The sequence below is a fragment of the Cetorhinus maximus genome, chromosome 7 (assembly GCF_964194155.1).
Source record: "Cetorhinus maximus chromosome 7, sCetMax3.hap1.1, whole genome shotgun sequence".
NCBI classification, from domain to species: domain Eukaryota; kingdom Metazoa; phylum Chordata; class Chondrichthyes; order Lamniformes; family Cetorhinidae; genus Cetorhinus; species Cetorhinus maximus.
The window spans coordinates 39,411,040-39,417,039 of record NC_135885.1 but is presented as its reverse complement, the minus strand read 5'-3'; positions in this window follow the sequence as shown (position 1 = coordinate 39,417,039).

Genomic DNA, 6,000 nt, shown 5'->3' with positions numbered 1-6,000 from the left:
TACTGCAAAACTGACTTTGCAGACTGACTTCAATGAAAATCAGCCAGGTTCTATACAACGGGAGGGCAAACTCAAATGTCAGTTTTTATGTTCAGGCAGAAAGTTAAAAATCTATCCCACTGCCTTATAAACATGGAGCATTGACTTACTGATTAAACTTGTGGAAACAAACCTTCAAAAATTGCTTACTGAAATCCTACTTTAGGAGAGCTTCATCTCTCGTAGAAAAGTAAACTCACACAACATGTTGAAGTATAACACAGTGGATTCCCCAAGGCCCTGACTCCAGTGAAATCAAAGAAGAAAGGAAATGATTAACCCAGCAGTAATGCATAAGATTATTAAATGCAGATGGAAAACATATTGAATCACTGTGCATAGGAATAAGTCTCTACTGCAGGTTTGTTTTAAATTACTTTCATCATTCTAATTTGCTTTTCCTCAAGAAAATGATATCGTTACTTTTATTTTTTTAACATTAAGAGAAAGGATGAGCGGGAGGAGCCTATAAAGTTTGTTCAAGCCACAATGCTTCGAGACTATTGAAGCCTAGCAATCCAGCTGTACAGTTCCTATTTTGCAAGCAATATTGGTTGAGTAAGCACTCAATATGACAGGCAGAAAAAGCCGGTGCCCATTTTCAGCAAGTAGCGCATGGCCTGCCATATTGGTGCACTGGCAGCAGGACAGCATGTAGGGAACGTTAACAGACAGAATCATTTATTCAAATTAGGGTCTTATCTGATTTATGGAACTTGCCGGTTTTCGTACGTCCCAACACTTGCTAAGTGCTGAACCTGCATAGCACAATGTGGCGCTAACTGGCAGGATGACCTCTACCTGAATAAGGAGCAGGTGTGCTCCTCTCAGCCCTACGTTGAAAGAACATGGGCCACTCCCCACCCCAGTCTCCACTTCCTGCTTCTCCCTACACTCCCGCCAGCCAGCACAATCTCCACTCTCCCTTCCTTGATGCAATTACCTCCCAATGCAATGGTCCATCCTTCCTAGCCTGGCTCAAGGGCCAATTGTCCACCCAATGCAAACCATTCAACCATCCTTCCTCACTTACCTGAGGGTCATTCCAATGCCAGTAGTGGCTCGATCCTTATGCTTCACTGGCATCTACGTAGTCCACCAGCATCATGGAAATGAGCCTTCAGTCCCAGTAATGGGCCTCACCTTTTGTACTTCGATTGCACCCTGTGCCCACCACCAAAATGACATATCCAAACCTCTGTACCATGAAGGCATGGGGCAAGTTTTACTCCCAGGCAATATTTGATGCTGGTAATGATATAGCAAGCTCACTTTATTGTGAAACCGATTAATGTTTATTTTTTATTTTATGTCTCACCACAGTTCTGGGTTTCCCCTTTGCAACATTTATGCATTTATTTTTGCAGCTGCTACTGTATTGACATTAAAATATTGCAAGTGCCAAACATTCATCTTTAAGAAGCTGCATGGAATAATATATACAGGCTATATATGTGGTGTGTGAAAAAATGAAAAAACTTAATGAAAAATATTTCAATATATTTGCTTAAACATTAGCAAAAAGAACAAATAGTGACATGATTCACCATTTTATATTTGTTTTGCATTATTACATGCACTGTGCATTTTTTTTCAAAATTAATAATAAATTTCAATAGTTAATTTTAAACATTCACATTTTTACTGTGGAGTTTCACAAACACAGAGTACATATTAGGAAGTCGCATGCTGAGGTCTCAGATTCTGCTGGATTTTCTGTACTGATAGGATTTGGGAAATTGGGGGTAGAATTTAATGATATCCTTCTCACCTGCCTCCCCAGGTGGCAGGTTTGGAAGCAGGAACAATTAATTGAGTGGGTGATGCCGGGGCTTGATCCCGCCGCTTTCCCAATTAAGTCTGGAGAAAGAAGGCTCATGGAAGGCTTCCTGCCCAGATGCTAATTGAGGTCCGTAAGTGAGTATTGAATACCACCACCACTGGGGGGGTCACTACATGGGGAGCCCAATAAGCAAATCCTTGTTGGGGAGGGACCCAACATTGGGATGGAGTACATTTGCCCCCTGCCCTTTCTTCTGACCCCACTCCCACCCTAGCCAGTGACCCACCCCCATGACCCTGATCCCCCGAACAAGTTTGCTAAGTAGGTGAAATCTTCATGTAGCTCAACTACTGCTAGTTTTGTGGCAGCTCAAGAGATTGTGAAACGAGGAAAACTGTTCACAAATGGTGAATATGTAACAGACTGCTTTATCAAAGTCTCAGAGCAGCTGTACAGTGACTTTGTAAACTAAAATGAAATTATTCAACAATTTAACAGCTTACCTTTATCTGCAAAGACTGTGAGGGACAGAACAGTGAAAATGGCCACAGATATCACCAGCCTGCAGACTGAGGATATCAATTCAACTCCAGTGTGAGCAAATATTTTCAAGTATGAATTTGATAAAAAGCAAATTGAGAAACCAACTGAATGATGAAAGTTTACAGTCCTGTTTGAAAATGAAAATGATGTCCAGATATTGAACAATTCCCCAAAGAAATCTACCAATTGCTTTTAAAGTAAGAGTTTTTTTCTCTTAAGGAACGAGTTGAATGTCCCCTTTTGATGTTTTAAACTTTTAATAACATTGTACTTTTGAGGAAGCATCCTTCAATTAGCAAGCTCTTGTCAAAATCTTTGAAATGCTGTTGATAATCAAATGTCCTGTTTCATTGATTATAATACAGGTACATTTATGAGCATCAGTAAAACGCTTTTACATAGACATACCTCAATATACGTCTTGTTTTCATTATTATTGACTAATGGCACTGTGGCTCTTAAGATATTGTGTTTTTGACTACATTTTTAAAACGGTTCTTAATCTTGTAATTAAAGTTGCAGACCCCTGATCTAGGTGAAGTAAACCAGCCATGACGCAAAAACTGCTGATTTACATTGCAAAGAAGAAAATACAAAATACTGTATCATATAGCCTTTTTTCACCCTCTCTGGAAGTAATACAGCACAAATTAGTGGACTGAATCCTGAGCAAGATTTTGCTACATTTTTTAGGGCCTATTTCTATTAAAGCTAGCCTAGGTAACAAAGTGGAATTTTGTTCCTCTTTCCAGCCATTTTCCAATTTATTCATTCACAGGCTAGGACAGCATTTATTGCCCATCCCTAATTTCCCTTGAGAAGGTGGTGATGAGCTGTGTTCTGGAACTGCTGCAGTCTATGTGATGTAGGAATACCCGCTGTGCTGTTAGGGAGGGAGTTCTAGGATTTTGATCCAACATCAGTGAAGGAATGGTGATATCATACCTTGTCAGGATGGTGTGTGGCTTGGAGGGGAACTTGCAGGTGGTAATGTTCCCAGGCATCTGCTGCCCTTGTCCTTCTAGGTGGTAGAGGTCACGGGTTTCGAAGGTGGCGTCTAAGGAGCCTTCGTGAATTGCTGCAGTGCATCTTGTAGATGGTACACACTGCTATCACTGTGAATCGGTGTGGAGGCAGTGAATGTTTGTGGATGGGGTGCCAATCAAGTGGGCTACTTTATCTTGGATGGTGTCGAACTTCTTGATTGTTATTCAACCTGCAGTCACCTAGGCAAGTGGAGAGTATTCCATCACACTCCTGACTTGTGCCTTGTAGATGGTGGACAGGCTTTGGGGAGTTAGAAGATAAGTTATTCTCTTTAGAATTCCTAGCCTCTGACCTGCTATTGTAGCCACAATATTTATACGACTGGTCCAGTTCAGCTTTTGGTGAATGGTAACCGCTCGGATGTTGTTCATGGGCGATTCAGCGGGGCGATGCCATTGAATGTCAAGGGGCGTTACTTTCATTCTCTCTTGTTGGAGATGGTCATTGTATGGTATTATGACACAGCTGATGGTAAAGTCTGAGTTGCTTGATTCCCAGAGGGAAACTTGAAACAGCTGTCATAATCCATTTTTGCAATTTGTATGTTTCGAGATGAAGGCTTTGAGTTCAGTAGTAATAAGACCACCAAGTCTCAAGAGGTTTTGTATAAAACTAAATTAAACATTTATTAATCCAAGAAATATTATAAGCACATACATACATCTACAAAATTACTACTATAATAACTACAACAATCCCCTAATTAACCTGACTCTCAGTTACACCCCCATTAAGGCAACAGTAAAACTCAGATTTAAAAAGACCCCTGGCAAAGCACATTTGACCTTACAAGTTCAAAATAAGGTTCCTTGCAAGTTGGTTCCTTTGCAGACACAGTTGGAGGCATACAGGCTGGTTAGATCTTAAATGCCTCTGCCTTACACACATAAACTTCTTTCGGTTTATACCTGGCTTTTCCTTTTAATGTAAATTTCCCATCGTATTACTAGGTTTTAATTTTACCTCTTCTAACAATAACATCCTTTGATTCCACCAATTTTATTAGTAAGCTGAAAAGAATAGGCACATTACTTGGCGTCTTCTAGCTAGGTGCAAGATTTCACCCATTCTTTTGAATGCTTTATTTAAAAATGCAAATTGCCCCCTTGACACTTATGTTTCTAAACTTCCCAATGTTTATCTAATTACCATTTCAAACCTTCTTCTTTCTATACATCAAAGCACCCAGTCTAGCTGGCTTTAATCCAATTAAGACACATGCATACACACACACATGAGCCAGGATTTCCCGGTCGGCGAGTGGGAGCGGGGACGCTCGCCGCCACATAAAATGACGTGGGATGATGTTGGGCGGAACTCCCGATGTCACCCCACCTCATTTCAATTTTCAGGTGGGTGGGGTCTCAGCAGAATCAGCTGTGGTCCCGCCAACCTGTCAATGGCCAATTGAGGCCTTTGACAAAGTAATTAAAGTACTTAATGGACCTGCCTGTACAACCTTAAGGTTGGCGGGCAGGCCAGGAGGGCATTGGAATATGTATGAAACCTCATCCACGGGCGGGTTTCATGTAGGTCTTTAAATTTTTAATAAAAGTGTTAATGAAAGTGATGGACATGTCCCAACTCATGTGACAGTGTCACATGAGAGGACATGTCAGGGGAATTTTTTGTTTCTATTGTTAACATTTTTAAATTTGGCGCCAATCTACCTGAGGCAGCACTTAGCCTCAGGGAGATGAGTGCGCTTTTTTGCGCGCATACCTTGTAGCGAAGACAAGCAATAATCCTGCCTTTAATTGGAAGGTCTGTGCCGCCTGGACCTTGTAATTTAATGATAGATGAAGAGTCATTGGCTGAAACCAGTTGATATCATCTGCTAATATGTTAACAGCAGCTCCTGTATCAATTTTAAAGGTGGGTATTGAAGCACTCTAACTGATCAATAGTCCGGACTAAGTCTTCCCCTCGGAACACTCTAATTTTGTCTTTGTCTTGATTTTTCATTTCTTGGATGGAGTGTGTTTCATAAATACTTCCTTGTCTTCTACTTCCATTAAAGTTGTTGGATTTGCAGAAACACTCGAAATGTCCAGTTTTGCTGCACTGGATGCATTCCGTGCCCCCTGCCGAGCAGTCCCGGTGTCTATGCTGAGTTTTTACAATGCAAGCATCTCAAAATGGCTGCTGGTGTAGAGTTTTTCACCCTTTCACCTGTGTTAGTGGGCTTCCTTGTGGGAGGGGCCGCTGCCCATGGGCCTACCTAGTCAACGAAATCATGGCCTGAATCTTCTGGTTGGCGTGTGCGGGTGGGCCCCGCTCGACGACGTATAAAATGACACGTGGTGACATCAGGCGTGCGTACCGACATCACCGCGTGTCATTCCAATCTTCAGTTCGGCGGGCGCGCAACGGAGTCGGCTGTGCGCCCGCCGAACTATCAAAGGCCTATTAAGGCCATTTAACAATCAATTAAAAGAATTAATGGAGCTGCCCATCCAACCTTAAGGTTGCCGGCAGGCAGAGAGCCCTGGCGTCCTTCACATTTGTCATGAAACCTCATCCACAGGCAGGATGAGGTTTCATGAAGTGTTTATAAATCAAATAAAAAATTTTATTAAAATTCATTG